Here is a 14,769-nt window from a genome sequence, read left to right as displayed (position 1 = left end):
CCCTCACACAACTCTGTCGCTTTTTCGAGAGTAGCGGGGAACATAGGACCTGTTTTAGTCGTGACGTGTACGTTTGAGAACACTACCGTAATGACAGAGAATGAAGCAAGCTGACATGGTCGGCCCTCACACAACTCGGTCGCTTTTTCGGGAGCGGGTAGCGGGAGTGGGGAACATAGAACCCGGGGAACATAGGACCCGGGGAACATAAGACATGTTCCCGGTGAATCTATCCACACGCTTGTGATTCACAGAGACAGACTCGTGAGTCGTGACAGCGAGGGTGGAGTCGTCTTTTAGACATGAGGAGTGCGGTCACCCAGGCAACGCCACACTTACGAACGAGGAGGGCCATCTCCAGCATGCATACTAATCACAGCAGTCAGATTACCACATGATTCATGGCAACGTGTGATGGATGAAGCAGGGGTTTTACGGTGACACGCAACAAGACACTCATTTCACTAGCCACCAGCTATTTCAGATTCCTCACCAGCCAGGAATGTCAGGAAGACCTCTCCAAGACCTTCCACCGTCCTCCTAATTGCTGTAGCATTCCTGGAGCTGGCTGTGAAGGGTTACCCTTTCAACACTGTTCTGTGTCTAAAGTTATGCCAGGTCACGTGCACCACGCTGGGCTCCATTGTCCTGCTCCTAACGGGTAAGCTAATGATTACCTGGATTATCTGAACCAATGAGCTAACGTGACGAGAAGGAACCCCTCCCCCGAAGCCCATGCTGGCTAGAAGTTATCTAGAGGTGGTATTTGATGTTGTCAGCTTGCCTTTTGTCACAATGGGCTATGTCTAAATGGAGCCACGCTATCATTGATACTTTTCACTTGTGCACACACACACACACACACACACACACACACACACACACACACACACACACACACACACACACACACACACACACACACACACACACACACACACACACACACACACACACACACACACACACACACACACACACACACACACACACACACACACACACACACACACACACACACACACACACACACACACACACACACACACACACACACACACACACACACACACACACACACACACACACACACGCACGCACGCACGCACGCAGGTGTGCACTCTCCCACACAGAAACAGACAGAGCTTGATAGATCGGTTACTACTCTTTGTCAGTGAAGGAATTGTCAAAGTCAAGAGATTTCTGTTATTCTGCTTCAGGAATAAGTTCAAAAGAAAACGATAAAAAAAAGATATTCCAACATTAGCTGCGCATGTGCCAAGAGAGCTGCTTCCAGGGCTGCCAGCCTTTCAGAAAACCTTGGAGTGGGATTTGATCGAAGTTGTGCGCACGCTGCAAAAATATTTCGGGGCCCCGTTCAGGGTCGCCACCGCACGCTAAAGGCATTTTACAGTGTTTGTGTTAACTTTTGTACTTGAAGTAAAGAAACATGGCTATTTACAGCCATCATTAGAGGACATCCTGTCAAGTCAAGTATAAGTCTCTTTTTGGAATAATGTGCTTTTAATCCACTGAGCATAGAGTTATTTCTAGAGAATGTTTTGCAGAACTTTGTTTTGCATGTTGATTATCTCCAATATAACTATTACCATTTCAGAAATCTGTTGAATACACTTATTTTATGTATTATCTTTGTATCTAGGCTACATTAAGGTATCGATAAGGTGGGCGGCTAGGTGGTGTAGTGGGCAAGGCACTCGCCACCAGTGTGGAGACGCTAGGATTCGCGTGTTCGAATCCAGCTCTCCACATTGTTTTCAGTTTAGCTGGTCGTCCGCAGTAATACACATTGGCCGTATTACGGGGAGGGAAAACTGAAGGGTGGGGATTGAACGTTGTGAACAAGCGACTCCTACAAGTCGGTTGGTGCGCCTGCGCAGTAGAATCAGGAAGTGTCGGGGGCAGCGTGAGCCTCCCACGCGTTACTCCTCGACACTGAGAGATCGAGCTGCGCAGGTGAAAAGATGCGACTGCTGTTACCTCAAGTACCGGAGGGGACTTGTGCTATGTATGACTTAGTCCACATTGCAGCCGGCTTGTGGGAGGCAAGAAACAGCGTTCGTGACAGGGGAGGGTTGAATTGGATGATACGAAATTGGGATGGGAGAAAATATAGAAAAATGGGAGAAAAAGTGGATAAAAAAAAAAAAAAGTATCGATAAGGTCAGGTCACTTTAAAATATCATACTGCACTGCAATATGGAAAAAAAGAGAGCTTTGCTTTTAAAAGTTATTCTGCAGCTGCCTACCATTGTTGCCTCCATACATAATAGCCTACCTACCAAACCACTTGCTTTAATATGAAGGGTGCTACATACTGTATGATTAGCCTTCTCCAATATGACTGATCTTGGACACCCCATCTTACACTATGATTATTCCTAAATCATCAATGAACACAATCTTTACAAAGTAAATTGTTGGCAATAATACTGGGGCAGCACACTGTTGAATGAAGTTGGGTTCAGGTAGAGAGAGACTGGTGTTGAATGAAGTTTGGTTCAGGTAGAGAGAGACTGGTGTTGAATGAAGTTGGGTTCAGGTAGAGAGAGACTGGTGTTGAATGAAGTTGGGTTCAGGTAGAGAGAGACTGGTGTTGAATGAAGTTGGGTTCAGGGGATGCACCGATCCAACTTTTTCAGTCCCGATACCTGGCTTTGGGTATCGGCCGATACCGAGTACCGATCCGATACCCATACCATTATCTGAAATGAGAAGGAAAAAAAAAAGTCTAACCCTAACTAACCTTACTGTCATGGCCTAATATACTAACCTACACTGTAGCACTCAACACTTTGATGAACATTGTTACTCAGCTGATAGAGTTGTACCCTTCCTGATGACTTGTCGTACAGAACTTGTAAGTCGCTTTGGATAAAAGATTCAGCTAAATGACTAAATGTAAATGTAAATACCCATCGTTCAATTAATAAACTGTATGCCTCACTGTGTGGAAGAGATTGGGATCATTCTTTTGTGCAAGGCAACATCAGGCTTGACTTAAAACATTACTTTCCTAACTTAGTGAAACTAAATGTAACAAATTAACACAGATATAAATGTACTGAATTGTTATTTCTTATTTTATTTCTTATTATATAAAAAAAAATCAGATTTTATTATTTTTTGTACCGATACCCAATCCAGCTATTTGAGTGATATCGGGGCCGATATCCAATATCAATATCGGATCGGTGCATATTGCCTAGTAGGGGTGCACCGATATGAAAATTGGCCACCGATACCGATACCGATTGTTCAACTAACACAATCGGCCGATACCGATACCGATAATTGTGGCAAAAAATAAGTATTTTTAATTTTTTTTAATTTTTTTTTTAATTTTTCTTTTAATTTTTTTTAATTTTTTTAATGAAACTACTGTATATTTGTATGTGTGTTTGTATTTGTAGGCATCTTTACTTACTTAAAAAAGGAAACATCAAGAAATATGTTTATGGTATCACTGATCCCTCTCCCAGTATCGTCTGGCGGCCTGCAGAGGGATACTATTTTCTCAACCAGAGCTTTCAACCAATGCAATGGAACCATTCTGGCGGCCTGCAGCGGGATACTATTCTCTCAACCAGAGCTTTCAACCAATGCAATGGAACCATTTTGATTGACAGTCGAGTCGGCCAATTACGCCACACCGCTAGCACCCACCTCCTGCTTACCACCAAGCGTTTATTCATTTTTCTACTTCGGGGCATGCCGCCATTGATCTGCTTGCTCGAATGCGAGTCAAACTTAGAACCACAACAAGCTAATACGTTAGCTGCCCGGCAGTGCCCGCCGACCAGCGCGCTCCACAGGATGGCCAAACGAGACACAATGATTTTACTGCAACAAATTTTATAATAAAACAAAGCCTTTCTATACATTTGTCTGGTTGAAAACTTTATTAACAGATTGCAGAATGTGTAGTTGGGTACGGAATGAGCAACGGAATGTAACCGAGCTATGCACGGCTTGCTTGCTATCTTCGGGTAAATACTATGCTGATGTAATTGAACGTGTAACTAACTATAATAACGTTAATGCCACAAAACGAATGTTTGTGTCATTTTAACAGCAGATACTTTCTTAAATGCCATCCTCCCGACAGAGCGGTGTTGATGGGGAGCTCTGATGGATTCGCTTGGTTGTGTTATTAACATTGAACAGCTAACCGAAAGCTAGGGTTAACTAATGTTAAAGGTTTAGCCATAACGTTACGTTGGCTAAAGTTGGGGCTATTCTTAATCCAGTAATAATGGCTGCAGACCTGCAAGCAAAGTACAGCAAGTTGGCAAAGGAGTATTCCAACGTAAATCACATTTTCACCAGTAACGTTAGTCTTCTGCCTCCCGGCTATGAACGGACTCGGAGTAATGCCTTGCTGCTATGGGTAATAATAATATGCTGATGTTATTGTCCGTGTAACACTAACTATATAACGTTAATGCCACAAAACGAATGCCTTGTTAATCATAAATAGTAACTTTGATGCAGTAGCTTGTGTGTGTGTGGGGGGGACGGCGGGCGTTGTGCAGGTAGGTCGCGAGTGAATTTTTTTTTTTTGCCTTTTGACGCTACACAAATGGATGGTTAGTTATCGACGACTGCTATCGGCACATTTGAGCTTATCGGCCGATAGGCCGATAGCAGTCAACAAGGCACTTATCGGCCGATACCGATACCCGACCGATATATCGGTGCACCCCTATTGCCTAGTTCAGGTAGAGAGACTGGTGTTGAATGAAGTTGGGTTCAGGTAGAGAGACTGGTGTTGAATGAAGTTGGGTTCAGGTAGAGGGAGACTGGTGTTGAATGAAGTTGGGTTCAGGTAGAGGGAGACTGGTGTTGAATGAAGTTTGGTTACAGGTAGAGAGAGACTGGTGTTGAATGAAGTTTGGTTACAGGTAGAGGGAGACTAGTGAGTCACATACAGCTCAACAGGACTGTTTTATCCATTCATATTTGCTCGCTTCCTCATGCTTCTCAAAAATTATTATTTCCTGAATAGACAACCATACAGTAGGTAGCATATAGTGAGTGAAAGCCAACAAATAATAATAATTTTATTTAATAATTACTTGCATTTATATAGCGCTTTACTAGACACTCAAAGCGTTTACAATGTAGGGTGGAAATTGCCGCCATCACCACCACTGGTAGCACCCAACCTTGGGCTATGCAAGCTTGGCTACCATACCCGGCACACATCACACTATACAATGCCACAAAGACAGTCAGTCAATTAAGGTGAAGGGATGATTAGGTGGCATTGATGTCAGAGAGACCTGATTGGGAATTTGGCCAGGAAAGTCAGGGAACCCCCTACTCTTTACGATAGGCGTCCTGGGTTCTTTAACGACCAAATTCAGTCAGGACCTCGGTTTAGCGAAGGACGGCACTCGCAGCTGTATGGCGTCCCTATCACTGTAACAGGGGCATTGTTACCGACAAGTCCAGAGGACAGAGTGCCCCCTGCTGGACAACAACACCACTTTCCGACAGCAGCCTTGACCGGGGCTCGAACTGGTGATCTTCCGATCATGAGTCCGGAGCTTTACTCATGTAGCCACTAGCCACGCTGCCGGACAGAAACCAACAAATAGAAACCAATGCTTGTTAGAGAAATAAAAAGCTGTTACATTAATGAGCTGATTCTAACAATATATCGTAGTCAATCCAGTGTCAGATCATGACTCAGATGTTGATGCAGTATGTAGCCTTGTTCCTCATAGACCTATGGAAAGTGAAAGCATTCTTGTGGGCTGAGAAAGCACGGTTTAGGGGGGCGGCTACGTGGTGCAGTGGGCAAGGCGCTCACCACGAATACTGGAGACGCTGGGTTCGCCTGTTCGAGCCCAGCGCTCCACATTGCTTTCAGTTTAGCTGGCCGTCCGTACTAATACACATTGGCAGTATTAGGGGGTGGGAAACTGATGGGTGGGGATCGGGCGTTGTGGACAGCGACTCCTACAGGTCGGTTGGTGCGTCTGCGCAGTAGAATCAGGAAGCGATGGGGGCGGCGCCCAGACCCCCGACGCTGAAAGATCGCGCCGCGCAGGTGAAAAGATGTGACTGCTGTTACCTCGAGTATCGGAGGGGACTCGTGCTATGTACGTCCACATTGCAGCCGGCTTGTGGGAGGCAAGAAACAGCGTTCGAGACAGGGGAGGGTTGAATTGGATGATACGAAATTGGGATGGGAGAAAAATAGAAAATGGGAGAAAAAGTGGATCAATAAAAAAGAAAGCACGATTTAGGCTGCTTTCCAACACGACCACCAGTGGCATCTGGCATGCTGTGCGGCCACATGAGTTTACATTCGAAGAACAACCAAACCTTTAATTAAAAGGATTAAACAGTATTAAAGGTCCCCTATCTTATAAATGGCATTTTCCAGTGGTTTGCATTGTTTTGTAGCAATGTGGGGTTGTAGCTAGAGTTGTTCCGATACCGATACCAGTATCGGAAATGCCGCCGATACTGCCTAAAATGCTGGTATCGGTATCGGCGAGTACACGTAAATTCTAGCCTCCGATCCCATGATGTAATTTATCTCCTGCCGAGTCCTGCGGAGAGTGAGGATTATAAAATGAACATGTTTTAAAGTGTGATGCTGTGTCATTTTAACAGCAGATACACTTTCTTAAATTCCAAAATTCCATTGTCCCCGACAGTGCGGTGTGACGGGGAGCTCGGACGGGATGTGTTTTGCTGGTGTTATGATAGCATTAGCTGGAAAGATAGCTAGTTGGAACAACATCCGCTTTAACGTTACATCAAATCAGATGATCAGCTGTCCTTTCTCCAGGACATAACACTGTCCGTGACCGTCTATCAACAATAATGCACCCACGGTGAATTGTATTTAAGTTAAGTAGCTACTGACTAGCGTTAGCTGACTATTACTAACGTTATCAAATGTCAATGCGGGAAGACGAGCTAGGTCAGTTAGCTTAGCTTGATAACGTTACCGTGTCTAAAGTTGGTGCTATTTATAATCCAGCAATAATGGCTGCAGACCTGCAAGCAAAGTACAGCAAGTGCCAAAGGATAAGAGTCTGAGGCGGAGTTTCAAAAGAGAATGTTGAATATTTATTTTGCATAAAAAATCACAACATGAACGTTCTATCTGCCACTAGCTTACAGACTGAATAGGGTATATCTGCAGAGCCACGGAGTAGCGAGTGCAACACCATTTAATGTCCGTGTGGATCATTGGAGTAGGGTATATCTGCAGTGCTGCAGCCCATACTCATTGATTAATGATACTAATACAAATCTATACAATCACCTGTTGTTGAATAAATACCATTACTTTCCAGTTATTACTAAAAACAGTATAACAGTATGTTAAAAAAAAAAAAAAAAAAAAAAAAAAAAAAATATATAATTCTTTATTTTTTTTTGTATGCACTGGTATCGGATAAATATCGGTATCGGCCGATACCCAAAGCTTAGGTATCGGAATCGGATCGGAAAGGGAAAAATGGTATCGGAACATCTCTAGTTGTAGCAACACTGACTAGATGTGAAATCTCTACCCAGTCCCGTTTCTTCAGTATAGCTGAGGCAGGAACCTCCCCCACTGAACTAAGCCATTCTGAATTTACTCTGATCTGTGACGTCAATCAACTGTGATACGTTTATATGAGCAGCGAGTGGAAATAATGCAGAAGCGGTTTCGACAGCAGAGACCTTCAGCTGTTCCACTCTCAGCACTTCCTCAAAAGTGTTGACAACATAGCTCCAGAGTGCTTATAAATCCCAGCTTTACCCCCCTGCACTGTTTTTATGTGCAGTGAAAACTTCAATGCTTATAAATAAGCTTTCCAATGCACCCCCGTACGCGCATTGTGAGCATGGGCGGAGCCCAGCCAAAAACAGCTTGGACATTGGAAGGGCAGAAGGTGGTGCTCCACAGTACTTGATTAAAAATACAAAACAATTAAATGTATTGAAATAAACCTTACAGATGTGTTCCATAGACTCACAGGAATTGTGTAAAATTGCCCAAAAAGTTAAAAATAAAGCAAAATATGGGACCTTTAAAATATTATCTTATTTAACTAAATTGTAGTCTTTATTTATTTAGGCTGTGCCATTCTCTTACATTGTTCACAAGTCCCTAAAACATCTTTTTAGTTTGTTTTGGATTTTACAGAGTGAGAAACACATGGTGTGAGTGTGTGAAGAGGGTCCTTTGCGTGAGAGTTGGCAGCTCCGCTGCTTCCATGCCAAGAAAAACTGGAAAGAAAGAGAGGATTACCAGGTATTTCTGTGAGCGATCATTCCAAATATCTGGCAGAACAGTTGAAGCAGAGGGTCAAAATGTCATTACAAATCATGCTTTGTTGACATGTCTGTTGAAATCAGAGCCGACCGTAAAGACTTTGCCCTCGAACAGGACCTACATGACGTGATGAATCTGGATAGAGTATGACCCGATGCCCTGGCAAGGAGTCTGCAGAGCCCAAAAACAATGCAGGCACGCAATGGTTGGCATATTCCTACTTTGGCAGTCGCCACTGTCATCTGCCCCGCTTGTGTCACTCTGTTTTCACAACTGCAGCCAGAAATGTCCCATGTCAAGCTCTGCTTATTCCCACATTCACAATTCAGTGTGTGTGTGTGTGTGTGTGTGTGTGTGTGTGTGTGTGTGTGTGTGTGTGTGTGTGTGTGTGTGTGTGTGTGTGTGTGTGTGTGTGTGTGTGTGTGTGTGTGTGTGTGTGTGTGTGTGTGTGTGTGTGTGTGTGTGTGTGTGTGTGTGTGTGTGTGTGTGTGTGTGTGTGTAAGCATGCATACATGTCGTCCAGTCTTTGTTGGTGTGCAAACGTGATGTATGCTCGGCTGCACATGTGCAATCGAGCACTTGTGCACCAACAAATACCTTTTGAAGTGTGCAAACCAGTGAGTTATAGGCCTGGCTGAGGTCACCGGGTTCGTGACCTCAGCTTGACCCCTGCGGAGACAACACTGTTTGGGAAAGATAAATGACTCTGTGCGGAGCTCCCTTGTTAGGTGCAGGTCCAGGGAAACCCCACAGTTGGCACCGGGCCAGCCAACCAGGCAAAGCAGCCTGGCAGACGGACAGCTTCTGTAGGATCCGTCTCTCTCGTATCTCCAACTGACCCATATTCAATTCAGATTCTTTAACTGTAATTTCTTTTGGTGTTTTGGTTCATGTATTACATACCTTGTAATTTTATTTGGTTGTTTGTTGTGTTTTAATGATTTCCCTTACCTCTGTGATGTATGTATCATCTGTCTCTTTTCTATTTTATCCTCTCCTTTTGTCCTCTCGCCAGGCCGTCATTGTAAATAAGAATTAGTTCTTAACCCTTTCACTACCACGCTACATAAGGTTAACCTTTCACTACCACACCACAGACTGTTAACCGTAAAAGAAATTATATAAATAAAAAAATATCCCCGGTATACTGTATGTAGTCTTTTACCGACAGGTCAACATCGATAACTGCCACATCACCCTCCAAGCAGTCATACGGTTTCATTTGTATTTTACAATGGTAATAAATTACGACATGTCAAGTGCCAAAACAAACACGCTAACCTTTTTACTCCAAATTATGTAAGGGATAATGTATAGATTAGCTACGAGGTCATTGTCGCAAAATAATTTACCGACACAGAGTTCTGGAACACAGAGGCGCAGCCGAGGTGTTATAAACACAGTGAAGGTCAATTATTTTGCGACAATGACCGAGTATAGCTATACATTATCCCGCTTATTACATGGCTAACTTACTAACAATATACCTAATTCATTTTACACCATCGACAAGACGAGATCAAATGTAGACGCAGTTGTTCTGTTCTGTGGCTCCGCTGTCATCGCAGGCAGGTGTGTGGTCTGATTGCACTGATGTAGTGCAGCTGTGCATAATGGTAATGCTTAGCTTTCGTGACTGCAACCAAAATGCTTGATTGTGATTGGTCAATAGCGCTCTGTTACCCGTATCAGCGGTCATTATTGCGCGTTGCCCATGACAACGGTGAATTATCGAGAAATAATTTACCGCTGTCAGGGGCAACCGAGCGCTATTGTTAAAACGCCATGTAATAACTGTTTTTATTTTAATCTGCACTCACTGCAGTAGTTCGACATTTATACTACAGTAGGTCCCCAAAATGAATGGAAGTGAATGAGGAGTCTGACACCTGGGAGGAATAGAGGTGGATGACAGGAACAGCAGTGGTCACTAGCTGATATCTAGATGCACTTCGATGAACTGCTGAGATTCTTCTGAAGTGAAATATCACTTTACAGTAAAGATGTGAGTCCAGTAAAGCTAATAACTTACTACATTTGCTTAATGGTTATGGTTAAGATATAAAATGGATGATGACATTGATTCAGAAGTTTACTGTCTGCCACTATGGCTTCTTGTAAATTGTATTAGTAGGTTGATGCCGACAAGCTTTCAAGATTATATCCTATTTAATCAACTTCACAGTTGGCGAAGGAATGTTTACTCTACCAACTTTAACGTTAATGTTTTCATTTGTAATTTTCCCATCAAGAGTGAATGATATCAGATGCAAAACAGGTGGATACGGGGCATTTCAACAGGCATTTATGTTAATTGTGGGAGTTAGCCCTTTCACTACCACACGACAGAAGGTTCACCCTTTCACTACCACGCTACAGACGGTAGTGAAAGGTTAACCTTCTGTCGTGTGGTAGTGAAAGGGTTAACAGGGTGGGACGCGCGCTATTTCCATCTTTTGAGCGTGCGAAAACTTCCTAGCGTGGATATTCCACGCAGTTTTGTAAACGAGACCCTTGGTGATTGTTGCAGGGGTGCTGTGGACGTCACACCACTCCTTGGTAGCCTTCACTCACAACTCAAAGCTCACATACAGTATCTAGGTCAGCAGCACTGCTATCACTCACTGTACTTTTACCGCATAATGAGTTGCCGTTTTCTTCCTCTGTATTTGTGGCGAAGATTACAGGGTTTTCCCCGCACAGTGCAATCTGTTTTCTGTGAACGCAATGTTCTGTTCTCTTTGTTTACGGCGGTGTTCCACATTGTAGACGATGGCGCCGGAGCGTTGCGTTGCAACTTGCCATGTTCCGACCTGAGGTTCTCAAGAGATGACATTTTTCTGCTGGATTTTCTCACGTTGAGAGAAACTGTGGCCTCGTCAACGTTCTAGGTCAGTGGTCTGAAGGACTGAACAATATCATAATCACAACTATTTTAACTATCCTTTTTTTTTTTTTTTTTTTACTTTTTCTTTTTTTTTTGTGTTTATCGCTTTTCTGGTCAAGCATGACCGACAGTTGTAGAGTGAAACGGGAGGGAGAACAGGGGAAGACATTCGGCAAATGACGGCGGGTCCGGGAATCGAACTCGGAGTCAACCAGAACCGTGACGCAGCACGGCTCCTCCCGACGCAGAAATAGCGCCGAGATACGTGGTGAGCTACTGGAGCTCCCCAACTATCTTTTTTTTATCCACTTTTTCTCCTTATTTTCATATCACCAATTCTCCCCTTCAATTCTCCCCTCCCCTGTCTTGAACGTTGCTAGACTATGCCTCCCACTGGTCGCTGTAGTGAGGATAGAAGCCTTGCATCACATGTCCCCTCCGGTAGACGAGGAGGCAGCCTGACGCATCTTTTCACCAGACAGCACGGACTCTCAGTGGCGAGGAGTAACGCGTGGGAGGCTCACGCTGCCCCCGATACTTCCTGTCTCTGCTGAACAGGCGTCACCCAACCGACCTGTAGGAGTCGCTGTCCACAACGTCCAATCCCCACCCATCGACTTTCCACCCGCTACCTCTGCCAATTGAGATAGTATGACGACTGGCCCAAGCCGCAGGCAACGCTGACTCGGGGAGTCGAGACCGGAGTCTCTTGCATTGGTGACGAGCGCAATCTCCGCTACGCCACGCAGCCGCCCCCTATTTTAACTATCTTATCATTTATTATGGTCTAGTTAATGGGAATGTGTTTACTTGGTATGTAAGTGTAGGCCTAGTGGATTACACCATCTCCTATTGGATTTCCAAGTAACCACCAATCTCTTATATTATTACAGTATATGGGACCTAGTGTTTCTAATGACCAATCTCCTTGTATTATACGGGGCCTAGCGTTTCTGATGACCAATGTCCTTGTATTATACAGGCCTAGCGTTTCTAATGACCAATCTCCTTGTATTATACAGGCCTAGCGTTTCTAATGACCAGTCTCCTTGTATTATACAGGCCTAGCGTTTCTAATGACCAGTCTCCTTGTATTATACAGGCCTAGCGTTTCTAATGACCAGTCTCCTTGTATTATACAGGCCTAGCGTTTGTGATGACCAATCTCCTTGTATTATACAGGCCTAGCGTTTGTGATGACCAATCTTATAGATGCTCCTAGTATGTGTGAGTGAAACACATCTGCCAGACTATTCTCACCTTCTTTAATTTATTCTTTGAATTATAAATGTTATTTATATTTATTTTTCTTCATTTGACTATACAAATTTAAATATGACATTCATATATTGATTGATATTGTCGATTGATATTGTTTAACCCTGGTAGGTGTGTGTGCAGTGCAGGCCAAGGCAACGCAGCAGACATCTTCTCTCGCTGCCTGGGCCAGACTTTAATTTGTGACTTGTGCAGAAAAAGTGTGTGATGTTTCAGCTGGCAGCCAGCGATTCCCCTGGAAGGAGTTAGTTAGCACGAAAGGAAGCACACTGCTCGGTTGGCTGGAAAACAGTGCTGAGTAGACCAGCTGGAGAGAGAGAGGGGTGGGGGGTAATTGAGTTGTTTGATGATCTGAGCTCAGTCTACTGTTGCTCTTTTAATTAACTCTCGATAAGGAGACTAGAATGTATTGTTATATATTGTAAATTCAAATGTGTGTGCCTGCATGTGTGTGAGAGAGAGAGGGAGAGAGGGAGAGAGAGAGAGAGAGAGAGAGAGAGAGAGAGAGAGAGAGACAGAGAGACAGAGAGAGGGGGGGCAGAATAAGAGTACATCAGAACTCTTGGCAGAAAGGAAGCAGGGGTTACTGAGTCCACCCTCCTCTGTGCTGGCCCTGCTGTGCTCTCTCTACTGCGGTAGAAATGAACTCTGATTCCCAAGACCACTATAACCAGAGCTGCATGATAAACCTACTCCTGCTCCGTTAGCGTCAATCACGTCCTATCCCATCATGCTCTTGGGGCATCAGCAGCCCCTGTAGACCCTTCAGACCATCAACCTCCACCAATTATCTGTCATTACTGTAATATTCCTGTTGTCAGTTATGTAGCGCCGCTGACCTAACCAGAGAGAGCCTCCCTTTCTTATGTAACCAGGCAGAGGATGGGGGGGGGGGGTTGAGTGTATTGAGCTAATGAACGGTGACAACCATTCCGCTGGAGTTTCCCACTTTCCCTTTGTGGTCTTTCAGTACTGCAGCTGCACCGGTCCTGCATCTGCCGACGTTGGTTCCATTGCCGTGAATAGCTGAGGGTTAGAAAATGTCCCAAATCTACTGCTAGGCAGGACCCCACACACACTCCCCTCCGCGGCAGACGTGCAATACGTGCGATCTGCGTTGGCGACAGGGGTGTGTACCGAGGGGGGGGGGGGGGGGGTAAGCCAGTGGTATTAAGGCCTCTACATGCTACAGCAACTTCAAAGCAACTTCAACACAACATCAGCGCGATTTCAACGCGCTTGTTTTAGAGGGTCTTGTAGACTGTGTTGCGAGGACGTTGCGTACCTTTCACCCAAATCTAATCTAAACAACCGTTGCGTTGATACTGCGTAGCAGTGATTGGTTGGTAGTGAATGGGGGCGGGGCTGTCATATAATAATATTGGTCCCACAGCGAGGAATACCATCCGCCATTGTTGTAGCCAGCCAGCTAGCATTGAACTTGATGCTATTCAATGCTCTATCATACCCAACTAACGTTAATGCCATTCAGAATTTATTAACATAGCTACAACAACACACAGTAACGTTAATATAATTACATGCATCATTGTTTACAATGAACGGACGGTGGGGCAGTTCGAAAGGACTGGACACGGACAAGTTGTTAAACAGCAATCAATTAATTTACATTACATTTTTACATTTAGTCATTTAGCTGACGCTTTTATCCAAAGCGACTTACAAGTTCTGTACGACAAGCCATCAGGAAGGGCACAACTCTATCAGCTGAGCAACAATGTTCATCAAAGTGTTGAGTGCTACAGTGTAGGTTAGTTTATTAGGACAAGTGCATGACAGTACGGTTAGTTAGGGTTAGATTTTTTTTATTGTTTTTTTTTTTTTTTTTTTTTCAGATAATGGTTGAAGAAGTGCGTCTTTAGTCGACGGCGAAAGATTGGACGTGAATTTAATATAACAGGTAGTTCGAGCTGCATTTTCGTGCCTACAACCACAGCCACAGGGATATATCCAGCTTTGACGAGCTCTCTCTCCTCCTGCCGATTAAATTCAGCAGCTCTTCCTCGACCTCGAGTGCCTGTAGCTGCCAGCTAACGTTAAAACTAACCTAAAGTTACACAAGCAGAATACATCACAAATACTTCCGGTCGGGGGATTTCAAAATAAAAGAGCGACGTCTAAAAGCACCGGAAATACGTTTATTTTGTACATTATCTAACGTTAACACGAACCTAAACTAACTTTAGTTAAACTAACTTTGCGCGTCGATGTTGCAGAAGCATAAATGCAGAGTGTCTACAACACTGTTGCTTTGTCGATGTTGTGGTGCAGT

The sequence above is a fragment of the Notolepis coatsorum genome (assembly GCF_963971535.1).
Source record: "Notolepis coatsorum genome assembly, chromosome: 12".
NCBI classification, from domain to species: domain Eukaryota; kingdom Metazoa; phylum Chordata; class Actinopteri; order Aulopiformes; family Paralepididae; genus Notolepis; species Notolepis coatsorum.
This window is presented reverse-complemented; position numbering follows the sequence as displayed.